The 12,907-nt window shown below is 33.8% G+C and overlaps 2 non-coding genes across 2 annotated transcripts; both read left to right on the top strand.

Annotated features, from left to right (window-relative positions):
* The first annotated feature begins 1,871 nt into the window (after nt 1-1,871).
* On the top strand, nt 1,872-1,990 carry LOC141303928 (5S ribosomal RNA). Its single transcript, XR_012343894.1, has one exon. It is a non-coding gene; the product is annotated as a 5S ribosomal RNA (ribosomal RNA).
* A 6,250-nt stretch (nt 1,991-8,240) lies between these two features.
* On the top strand, nt 8,241-8,359 carry LOC141303897 (5S ribosomal RNA). The gene has a single exon (XR_012343864.1). It is a non-coding gene; the product is annotated as a 5S ribosomal RNA (ribosomal RNA).
* The last annotated feature ends 4,548 nt before the right edge of the window (nt 8,360-12,907 follow it).

Raw genomic sequence — 12,907 nt, 5'->3', positions numbered from 1 at the left:
TCTCCTGCGCTGTTGCTTGTGCTGTATGAAGCAGGCGATTTTCTGTTGTCCCGCTGAACTACCTTGATATTATTTCTATAAAAATTACTTCAATATAATATTTTAATAAAAAACGACGGTGGGGCGGTGGGCAAGTAGGCTAATTTAATGGTTAAATGGCCGAACATCGTGAAAAGCGACTTTTTTTAAAGCGTTATTTTTTATCTAGCTGATATCAACATTTTACTTAGGCTAAGCATCAAGGCTTTGCACACTTATACTAACTTAAATCCTGGCGAAATGAAACGTTCCTGTGGCTATGATATACAGTGCAGTAAAAAATCAAATTCTCCACCCTCGGTAGATTTGCATTACAGTATTTGCACTTACCATCGCTTGTCCAAAACTGAACATAATGTCTAAAAGAAACGTTAAGACTGCTGTGCATTTACACTTGACTGAACACTGATCTGTTATTCTTTGCGCTGTCTGGGTACCGCAGATGCTCAGATTTAAAATCATTCAGCAAAATAAAACATGCTGGATGCAGATTAATATTTGTGAAATAAATATTTGTGAAACGAGTTAGGTTGAACAGAAGTCAGGGGACTATCATCTTGTTGACTCTCATTTTAATAGAAACAGCCAGGTATGCAATGGTTAAAAGAATCAAGAAATAAGACACAAGCTGTAAATTATTTTTAAAGCCATAAATCTATTGTTTGAATAATTTGTAACTATTTGAACTTCTTGTGTACATGTGATTTTCTAATTGCTTTTCCAATTTTATTATTATTATTATTATATTTTTAGTTACATTGTATAATATTTTGATGTAATTAATGTTATTGCACTTGTGTGTTGTTTTAAAGACAGAATGAAAATAAATAAATAATGGTCTTTTATTTTGTTGAACGAACAATGGATGGTGTCACCGGTCCAGGTTTGATTGACCAATCGGCGTAAAGGGGCGTCTCATGATCGAGCCAATATCTCGTTTTTTCGTTTTCTGAACTAATGAAAAAACGAATAAATGAGCCGTTTTCTTATTTCTGCTTATTTCGTTTCAATTTGAAAGTGAAATGAATAAAACGTACACGGACCGTACAGGGACCCAATTCATCTAGATTATCTAACATTTGTTTTCCTTTTTTTACTGGTAAAGAGTTGACATTTTTTTCTTCTGTGGTCTACTGTACAGACGTGAATTTACTTTTCCCTTAACCTGAGGCTTTTGGTATGAAAAGGCTTTTACATTGTCAAAAAAAAAAAAAAAAAATAGTAGGCTACTTTTTATATTAAAACAAACAAGCAAGCCAGATTTAAACAGTAACGCAAAAGTAATGTAATGCATTACTTTCCATAAAAAAGTAACTAATGCGAGGTAAATCGTCACAATTAAAAGAACCAAAGACTTACTTCAGTCTGTGTGCACTGAATTTATTTAATACACGACTTTCACAATTTGAGTTGAATTATAAATGAACTTTTCTACAACATTCTAATGTATTGAGATGCACCTGAGCACCTCTTTAGCTAAAAGAAAAGGCAATTGTTACTTTTTTTCTTTTTCCATAAAATGATATGCTTCTTATTTCTACTTTTAAATAATCAAAATCTGCCCATTTTTACTTCCTTTTTTCACGAAAAGAGAGGAGAGTTGACTTTTTTCTTTGTTAATCAACATTATGGCGAACTTTGGTTGAAGCGATAATATGTCGGGGGAAAAAATAGTTATACGTTTATATGCTTTAATAATACTATTTCTTTGAGGGTGGGGTGGTTGTTATTCTTGCAACTGCAGTCCGGGGCGTGTGTCTTTACGGGTCGATCTGTGTAGGGCTGCTGCTGGTGTGTCTTCTTTAAATAGCTCACTCTTGACTTCAGCTTTCGCTTACGGCCATACCACCCTGAGCACGCCCGATCTCGTCCGATCTCGGAAGCTAAGCAGGGTCGGGCCTGGTTAGTACTTGGATGGGAGACCGCCTGGGAATACCAGGTGCTGTAAGCTTTTGCTTTTCCTACACTCCTCAACTAATACACTAACACATGACTCAGAATTATTGCTTGTTCCCTTTAACATTTTAAACTGATTGCTTCATTTATTTTCTTTCATTTTGTTTTCTCTGGAATTTCTTTCTGCTTACAGTGTTGCAAAGGATATATTCTTCCTTTCTCCTCCAGGGGGCGATCGAGAGACCTTTTCTCTGCAGTAAATCTCTCAAGCACTTCATACACTACCAGTCAAAAGTTTTTGGACAGTAAGATTTGTAATGTTTTTTTTTTGTTTTTTTTTTAAAGGAACTCTCTTCTGCATTTATTTGATCCAAAATACCACAAAAGCAGTAATATTCTGAAATACTTTTACCTTTTAAGGTAATTTGTAAAATATTTTTTTAATTTTAAAATAATATTCTTTTTGAATATATTTTAATATATCAATATAAAATGTAATTGATTCTTGTGATTTCATTCATTTCATTTTAATATGCTGATTTGCTGTTCAAGAAACATTTATTATTATTAATATCTATATTTAAAATAGTTGAGTACATGTTCAGGATTCTTTGATGAATAGAAAGATCCAAAGATCAGCATGATGAATGTATTTATCATCATGTTTTATTAATTGAAAGCATCCTTGCTAAATAAAACTGTATTTTTCTATAAACATTTTTTTTCTTACAGTTCAAAAACTTTTGACTTGTATAAAGTGCTTAGAGATTTACTGTAGAGAAAAGGTCTCTCGATCGCCCCCTGGAGGAGAAAGGAAGAATATGTTCTTTGCAACACTGTAAGCAGAAAGAAATCACAGAGAAAATAAAATGAAAGAAAATAAATAAAGCAATCCGTTAAAAATGATAAAGGGAACAAGCAATAAGTCATGTGTAAGTGTATTAGCTGAGGAGTGTATGTTAATGGTCACATGACACGCAAGAAAAACAAACAAACAAACAAACAAACAAACTTTTTTTTACATTTGATTTGAATAATTACATTATAATTATGTATTATTATTATTTTGGTTATTTTGACACGATTTAAACTGCAATATGACATTTCATTCAAGCGCTCAAATCCTTAAGCTTAAAAAATTCTGTATATCATTTATTTTGGTGGTATACTGTTGAAATGCAGTAAACTTCTTCTGTTCACAAAATTTTGAAACGTATGCAACTGTGTATATAAACAAAGTGAAACCAGCACACATTGTGTTCTCAAAACCCTCTGCGAATCTCTCATGAACCTCAGGGCTTCACAAACCTTGGGTGCCAAAGTCAGTTCATGAGGGTTTTGCAGAGTTTAGCTTCAGCCCTAAATAAACACCTCCACTTCCAATCAAGCAGCTCATCAAGGCCTTCAGGGTTATTTGTAAAATGCCTGTATGTGTTTTGGAGCTGGTTGGGACCAGCTATAAGTTTCTCTGTCATTTGTGGTCCATCATACAGGCCTATGAGACCCAAAGAAAAAAAGTGCCTCTTTTTTGTTGTTTTTTTGTGATTTCCTACATCCTTTGGGTTAAAAAAAAATTCTACAATTTAGAGTTTTTACGTTTTGTTTTTATTTTTAATTTTACCGCATGTCCACTGTAGTGGACCACAGGACCATTTTAGTTCGAAACGACAGCCAAACTCAGACAACAAAACTGTACAGAATATGGCTGTAAAGGGATATTAATCCAACATTTATGTAACAAAAACAAAACAACTGAAATCAAGCATTTTCCATAACTTGCAATGAGTCTGTTACAGCGCTGTGCAGGAATTTTGGCCCAATCTTGGCCCACATTGGAAGGTTTTCGAGCATGGACCGCCTTTTTAAGGTCATGCTGTGGGCATCTCAATAGGATTCAGGTCAGGACTTTGACTAGGCCACTCCAAAGTCTTCATTTTGTTTTTCTTCAACCATTCAGAAGTGAATTTGCTGGTGTGCATTGTCCTTCTGCAGAACCACAGAGTGCGGTATCTTTCCTGTTCTTCCCTTTCTGTCTCTGTGTCTGTCTCAGTCTGCTCATCTGAGTCTCCTGCAATTTCTTCCTCTTCTTCAACATCTTCTTGTATGTTACATTCAAATTTATCCTCATCTGACAGCTCTAAGTCAGAGTTTCCCTCAACTATCTTATAAAAATCCTCTCTGCTTCAGTTCTGCCTCCTACAACATGCAGTCATTAATTACATTAAGATGGTCCTGATGTCCACTATAGTTGACATTTAAAAAAGGATGATATTTTGAAACATAAACAATTTAACAGCTTTGAAAGCTAAATGTATTGTTACTGACACTTTAATAAACAAATATATATGTGATTATAATAGTAAAAAACATGTAAAAAAGCTAAATTTTACATATCTCTGTCCTTCCCATAAAATGTGCTCATTTGCATGTCGGCCATTTTGGATTCAGTGTAAAAGTGGTTCCTAGCATGCCAGCCAATCAAATGACATATCACTAGAAAGCCCAGGATGTCCTCTGCACAGTACAACAGGACTTGACAGAGTAGCTCAAAAAATTCAAAGAAAATTCATGAAAACACAAGGTCCACTACAGAGGACATAAGTCAATGGGCTGGGTCTCAGGAGGTATCAGTTGTATATTTGAAGACATACCTGTGCATTTAAAGGGAGGCTTTATCAGATTTATCTCACTTTTGGGAACAATTTTATCCCAGAAGTAAAACCTTCCCATAAACAGCATCACTGTCTGGATCTCTGGAGAAAGTGTTTAAGAAACACTGTGGAGTGTTATGAAAGCCATTCACCTTTTCGGATCCAATAGGAGACAATGGATATAGCAGTAAAATGACACAGTTTCAGGTACGTGACATAAAAATGATTTTTGTTTGAAAGACTTATTAGTCCTTTTCAATGGTAGACTAAAATTGATGTTATGTCATTAATGGGCATAAAAAAATAATAATAATAAAAAAAACTCCAAAAATACTCTCAATGTTTAACCTTGTATGTTTCATATTATTATTATTAAATTGTATGCTACAGAGCAGACCCTGAAGAACAAATGTTTGTTAGTTTGTTTTTAAAATGATATGCCTCGCATTTCTTCTAAAAAACAGGCACATTCACTTGCACTCAAAGTGCGACAATGTGGCGAGTTGATATGTGTAGGGTTTTTTTTTTTTTTGTTGTTAGTATTATTAGGCCTAGTAAAAACAAAATATATATATTAAAAAGGCTTGAGGGGGTAAATGTGGCTGTTTGTGTTGCAGCTGCAGCCGGGGACATGTATCATTACGGGTCGATCCATGTACCTAACAATTTTTGATGTCTTTCAGATGTTTATGATTTACAATGCATGTAAAACTGACATCTTAAAGAGGTCTGTCAGATGTTTGTACACAGTAGATGCTTTCCAAATCAAGTGATCTTTAACAGACGTACCAAAAGTTTACCAAATAAGCAAGTCTTATTTTAGCTAGCTTGATTTGGCTCAAAATAAGTCAGACTAACTGAAATAAACCAGGCTTATTTGGTAAACTTCTTTTATGAAACCCCACAGGTCCGGATCTACGGGAGGTGCTAGAACCGTGTTTTCATGTTGTGTCTGGTAAACATGAAAGATTGTGGTAACCGATGACACTTTAAATATAATTAAAATAGAAATTGAATAGAAACACTGAATAAAATCTAAATTTGAGCGCATTAAAGAAAGTGTATTAATAAATATTGTTGAAATATCCCAGGTTATAACAACAGATATTTTAATACGGAGAACAGGTGGTAACAAGCAACTCTGAATTATCACGATTGACCGCCAGAGGGAAGCTTTTTTCTAATCAGTGTTTTGAGATCGTATCAAAAATGTAAAGTGAATTCAGGTAAAGTTGATGTAGAATATAAAGGTTTAAAATATGGACACAAAATAGTTTGAAGTGTTTAGAGAGCATAGACAGAAAAACATTTTTACATATGGTTACCATTTTAAGGGGCCGTTCACATGTCACGTGTCAATCCACAGCAGTCATAACTTTTCTTTTAGACATTATACTCAGTTTTGGACAAGCGATGGTAAGTGCAAATACTGTAATGCAAATCGACTGAAGGTACTGAAGAGTGGAGAATTTAATTTTTACTGTACTGTTGGTGATCCAGTGTAAATATATAATACAGTATAAAAGGACAGTTTTTTTTATTTTTTTATTTTTTACATTTTTTAAACTCTAGCCTAATATTTTTTTTTCCCTGGGCCCACCTAAGTGTCATTAATTATCTGTGCACATTTAACTTAAATCTCAGCAAAATTAAACGTTCCTGTGGCTATAGATGTATATAACCTACAGGCACCTATATTTTTTTCTTGATTAACAAACGTTTACTTGCGCTCTTGTGCTTCTGCCTCCGCTATGGTCGTGTCAATCATCTCGCTGTATCATGGTCTCCTGCGCTGTTGCTTGTGCTGTATGAAGCAGGCGATTTTCTGTTGTCCCGCTGAACTACCTTGATATTATTTCTATAAAAATTACTTCAATATAATATTTTAATAAAAAACGACGGTGGGGCGGTGGGCAAGTAGGCTAATTTAATGGTTAAATGGCCGAACATCGTGAAAAGCGACTTTTTTTAAAGCGTTATTTTTTATCTAGCTGATATCAACATTTTACTTAGGCTAAGCATCAAGGCTTTGCACACTTATACTAACTTAAATCCTGGCGAAATGAAACGTTCCTGTGGCTATGATATACAGTGCAGTAAAAAATCAAATTCTCCACCCTCGGTAGATTTGCATTACAGTATTTGCACTTACCATCGCTTGTCCAAAACTGAACATAATGTCTAAAAGAAACGTTAAGACTGCTGTGCATTTACACTTGACTGAACACTGATCTGTTATTCTTTGCGCTGTCTGGGTACCGCAGATGCTCAGATTTAAAATCATTCAGCAAAATAAAACATGCTGGATGCAGATTAATATTTGTGAAATAAATATTTGTGAAACGAGTTAGGTTGAACAGAAGTCAGGGGACTATCATCTTGTTGACTCTCATTTTAATAGAAACAGCCAGGTATGCAATGGTTAAAAGAATCAAGAAATAAGACACAAGCTGTAAATTATTTTTAAAGCCATAAATCTATTGTTTGAATAATTTGTAACTATTTGAACTTCTTGTGTACATGTGATTTTCTAATTGCTTTTCCAATTTTATTATTATTATTATTATATTTTTAGTTACATTGTATAATATTTTGATGTAATTAATGTTATTGCACTTGTGTGTTGTTTTAAAGACAGAATGAAAATAAATAAATAATGGTCTTTTATTTTGTTGAACGAACAATGGATGGTGTCACCGGTCCAGGTTTGATTGACCAATCGGCGTAAAGGGGCGTCTCATGATCGAGCCAATATCTCGTTTTTTCGTTTTCTGAACTAATGAAAAAACGAATAAATGAGCCGTTTTCTTATTTCTGCTTATTTCGTTTCAATTTGAAAGTGAAATGAATAAAACGTACACGGACCGTACAGGGACCCAATTCATCTAGATTATCTAACATTTGTTTTCCTTTTTTTACTGGTAAAGAGTTGACATTTTTTTCTTCTGTGGTCTACTGTACAGACGTGAATTTACTTTTCCCTTAACCTGAGGCTTTTGGTATGAAAAGGCTTTTACATTGTCAAAAAAAAAAAAAAAAAATAGTAGGCTACTTTTTATATTAAAACAAACAAGCAAGCCAGATTTAAACAGTAACGCAAAAGTAATGTAATGCATTACTTTCCATAAAAAAGTAACTAATGCGAGGTAAATCGTCACAATTAAAAGAACCAAAGACTTACTTCAGTCTGTGTGCACTGAATTTATTTAATACACGACTTTCACAATTTGAGTTGAATTATAAATGAACTTTTCTACAACATTCTAATGTATTGAGATGCACCTGAGCACCTCTTTAGCTAAAAGAAAAGGCAATTGTTACTTTTTTTCTTTTTCCATAAAATGATATGCTTCTTATTTCTACTTTTAAATAATCAAAATCTGCCCATTTTTACTTCCTTTTTTCACGAAAAGAGAGGAGAGTTGACTTTTTTCTTTGTTAATCAACATTATGGCGAACTTTGGTTGAAGCGATAATATGTCGGGGGAAAAAATAGTTATACGTTTATATGCTTTAATAATACTATTTCTTTGAGGGTGGGGTGGTTGTTATTCTTGCAACTGCAGTCCGGGGCGTGTGTCTTTACGGGTCGATCTGTGTAGGGCTGCTGCTGGTGTGTCTTCTTTAAATAGCTCACTCTTGACTTCAGCTTTCGCTTACGGCCATACCACCCTGAGCACGCCCGATCTCGTCCGATCTCGGAAGCTAAGCAGGGTCGGGCCTGGTTAGTACTTGGATGGGAGACCGCCTGGGAATACCAGGTGCTGTAAGCTTTTGCTTTTCCTACACTCCTCAACTAATACACTAACACATGACTCAGAATTATTGCTTGTTCCCTTTAACATTTTAAACTGATTGCTTCATTTATTTTCTTTCATTTTGTTTTCTCTGGAATTTCTTTCTGCTTACAGTGTTGCAAAGGATATATTCTTCCTTTCTCCTCCAGGGGGCGATCGAGAGACCTTTTCTCTGCAGTAAATCTCTCAAGCACTTCATACACTACCAGTCAAAAGTTTTTGGACAGTAAGATTTGTAATGTTTTTTTTTTTGTTTTTTTTTTAAAGGAACTCTCTTCTGCATTTATTTGATCCAAAATACCACAAAAGCAGTAATATTCTGAAATACTTTTACCTTTTAAGGTAATTTGTAAAAAATTTTTTAATTTTAAAATAATATTCTTTTTGAATATATTTTAATATATCAATATAAAATGTAATTGATTCTTGTGATTTCATTCATTTCATTTTAATATGCTGATTTGCTGTTCAAGAAACATTTATTATTATTAATATCTATATTTAAAATAGTTGAGTACATGTTCAGGATTCTTTGATGAATAGAAAGATCCAAAGATCAGCATGATGAATGTATTTATCATCATGTTTTATTAATTGAAAGCATCCTTGCTAAATAAAACTGTATTTTTCTATAAACATTTTTTTTCTTACAGTTCAAAAACTTTTGACTTGTATAAAGTGCTTAGAGATTTACTGTAGAGAAAAGGTCTCTCGATCGCCCCCTGGAGGAGAAAGGAAAAATATGTTCTTTGCAACACTGTAAGCAGAAAGAAATCACAAAGAAAATAAATAAAGCAATCAGTTAAAAATGATAAAGGGAACAAGCAATAAGTCATGTGTAAGTGTATTAGCTGAGGAGTGTATGTTAATGGTCACATGACACGCAAGAAAAACAAACAAACAAACAAACAAACAAACTTTTTTTTTACATTTGATTTGAATAATTACATTATAATTATGTATTATTATTATTTTGGTTATTTTGACACGATTTAAACTGCAATATGACATTTCATTCAAGCGCTCAAATCCTTAAGCTTAAAAAATTCTGTATATCATTTATTTTGGTGGTATACTGTTGAAATGCAGTAAACTTCTTCTGTTCACAAAATTTTGAAACGTATGCAACTGTGTATATAAACAAAGTGAAACCAGCACACATTGTGTTCTCAAAACCCTCTGCGAATCTCTCATGAACCTCAGGGCTTCACAAACCTTGGGTGCCAAAGTCAGTTCATGAGGGTTTTGCAGAGTTTAGCTTCAGCCCTAAATAAACACCTCCACTTCCAGTCAAGCAGCTCATCAAGGCCTTCAGGGTTATTTGTAAAATGCCTGTATGTGTTTTGGAGCTGGTTGGGACCAGCTATAAGCTTCTCTGTCATTTGTGGTCCATCATACAGGCCTATATGTATCAGTTTTATATTTGAAGACATACCTGTGCATTTAAAGGGAGGCTTTATCAGATTTATCTCACTTTTGGGAACAATTTTATCCCAGAAGTAAAACCTTCCCATAAACAGCATCACTGTCTGGATCTCTGGAGAAAGTGTTTAAGAAACACTGTGGAGTGTTATGAAAGCCATTCACCTTTTCGGATCCAATAGGAGACAATGGATATAGCAGTAAAATGACACAGTTTCAGGTACGTGACATAAAAATGATTTTTGTTTGAAAGACTTATTAGTCCTTTTCAATGGTAGACTAAAATTGATGTTATGTCATTAATGGGCATAAAAAAATAATAATAATAAAAAAAACTCCAAAAATACTCTCAATGTTTAACCTTGTATGTTTCATATTATTATTATTAAATTGTATGCTACAGAGCAGACCCTGAAGAACAAATGTTTGTTAGTTTGTTTTTAAAATGATATGCCTCGCATTTCTTCTAAAAAACAGGCACATTCACTTGCACTCAAAGTGCGACAATGTGGCGAGTTGATATGTGTAGGGTTTTTTTTTTTTTTGTTGTTAGTATTATTAGGCCTAGTAAAAACAAAATATATATATTAAAAAGGCTTGAGGGGGTAAATGTGGCTGTTTGTGTTGCAGCTGCAGCCGGGGACATGTATCATTACGGGTCGATCCATGTACCTAACAATTTTTGATGTCTTTCAGATGTTTATGATTTACAATGCATGTAAAACTGACATCTTAAAGAGGTCTGTCAGATGTTTGTACACAGTAGATGCTTTCCAAATCAAGTGATCTTTAACAGACGTACCAAAAGTTTACCAAATAAGCAAGTCTTATTTTAGCTAGCTTGATTTGGCTCAAAATAAGTCAGACTAACTGAAATAAACCAGGCTTATTTGGTAAACTTCTTTTATGAAACCCCACAGGTCCGGATCTACGGGAGGTGCTAGAACCGTGTTTTCATGTTGTGTCTGGTAAACATGAAAGATTGTGGTAACCGATGACACTTTAAATATAATTAAAATAGAAATTGAATAGAAACACTGAATAAAATCTAAATTTGAGCGCATTAAAGAAAGTGTATTAATAAATATTGTTGAAATATCCCAGGTTATAACAACAGATATTTTAATACGGAGAACAGGTGGTAACAAGCAACTCTGAATTATCACGATTGACCGCCAGAGGGAAGCTTTTTTCTAATCAGTGTTTTGAGATCGTATCAAAAATGTAAAGTGAATTCAGGTAAAGTTGATGTAGAATATAAAGGTTTAAAATATGGACACAAAATAGTTTGAAGTGTTTAGAGAGCATAGACAGAAAAACATTTTTACATATGGTTACCATTTTAAGGGGCCGTTCACATGTCACGTGTCAATCCACAGCAGTCATAACTTTTCTTTTAGACATTATACTCAGTTTTGGACAAGCGATGGTAAGTGCAAATACTGTAATGCAAATCGACTGAAGGTACTGAAGAGTGGAGAATTTAATTTTTACTGTACTGTTGGTGATCCAGTGTAAATATATAATACAGTATAAAAGGACAGTTTTTTTTATTTTTTTATTTTTTACATTTTTTAAACTCTAGCCTAATATTTTTTTTTCCCTGGGCCCACCTAAGTGTCATTAATTATCTGTGCACATTTAACTTAAATCTCAGCAAAATTAAACGTTCCTGTGGCTATAGATGTATATAACCTACAGGCACCTATATTTTTTTCTTGATTAACAAACGTTTACTTGCGCTCTTGTGCTTCTGCCTCCGCTATGGTCGTGTCAATCATCTCGCTGTATCATGGTCTCCTGCGCTGTTGCTTGTGCTGTATGAAGCAGGCGATTGTCTGTTGTCCCGCTGAACTACCTTGATATTATTTCTATAAAAATTACTTCAATATAATATTTTAATAAAAAACGACGGTGGGGCGGTGGGCAAGTAGGCTAATTTAATGGTTAAATGGCCGAACATCGTGAAAAGCGACTTTTTTTAAAGCGTTATTTTTTATCTAGCTGATATCAACATTTTACTTAGGCTAAGCATCAAGGCTTTGCACACTTATACTAACTTAAATCCTGGCGAAATGAAACGTTCCTGTGGCTATGATATACAGTGCAGTAAAAAATCAAATTCTCCACCCTCGGTAGATTTGCATTACAGTATTTGCACTTACCATCGCTTGTCCAAAACTGAACATAATGTCTAAAAGAAACGTTAAGACTGCTGTGCATTTACACTTGACTGAACACTGATCTGTTATTCTTTGCGCTGTCTGGGTACCGCAGATGCTCAGATTTAAAATCATTCAGCAAAATAAAACATGCTGGATGCAGATTAATATTTGTGAAATAAATATTTGTGAAACGAGTTAGGTTGAACAGAAGTCAGGGGACTATCATCTTGTTGACTCTCATTTTAATAGAAACAGCCAGGTATGCAATGGTTAAAAGAATCAAGAAATAAGACACAAGCTGTAAATTATTTTTAAAGCCATAAATCTATTGTTTGAATAATTTGTAACTATTTGAACTTCTTGTGTACATGTGATTTTCTAATTGCTTTTCCAATTTTATTATTATTATTATTATTATTATATTTTTAGTTACATTGTATAATATTTTGATGTAATTAATGTTATTGCACTTGTGTGTTGTTTTAAAGACTGCAAAAGAATGAAAATAAATAAATAATGGTCTTTTATTTTGTTGAACGAACAATGGATGGTGTCACCGGTCCAGGTTTGATTGACCAATCGGCGTAAAGGGGCGTCTCATGATCGAGCCAATATCTCGTTTTTTCGTTTTCTGAACTAATGAAAAAACGAATAAATGAGCCGTTTTCTTATTTCTGCTTATTTCGTTTCAATTTGAAAGTGAAATGAATAAAACGTACACGGACCGTACAGGGACCCAATTCATCTAGATTATCTAACATTTGTTTTCCTTTTTTTACTGGTAAAGAGTTGACATTTTTTTCTTCTGTGGTCTACTGTACAGACGTGAATTTACTTTTCCCTTAACCTGAGGCTTTTGGTATGAAAAGGCTTTTACATTGTCAAAAAAAAAAATAAAAAAATAGTAGGCTACTTTTTATATTAAAACAAACAAGCA

This window comes from Garra rufa, unplaced genomic scaffold (genome assembly GCF_049309525.1).
Source record: "Garra rufa unplaced genomic scaffold, GarRuf1.0 hap1_unplaced_001, whole genome shotgun sequence".
In the NCBI taxonomy this organism is placed as follows: Eukaryota; Metazoa; Chordata; class Actinopteri; order Cypriniformes; family Cyprinidae; genus Garra; species Garra rufa.
Note: the sequence above shows the minus strand (reverse complement) of the source record. Positions and strands in the feature narration are given on the sequence as shown.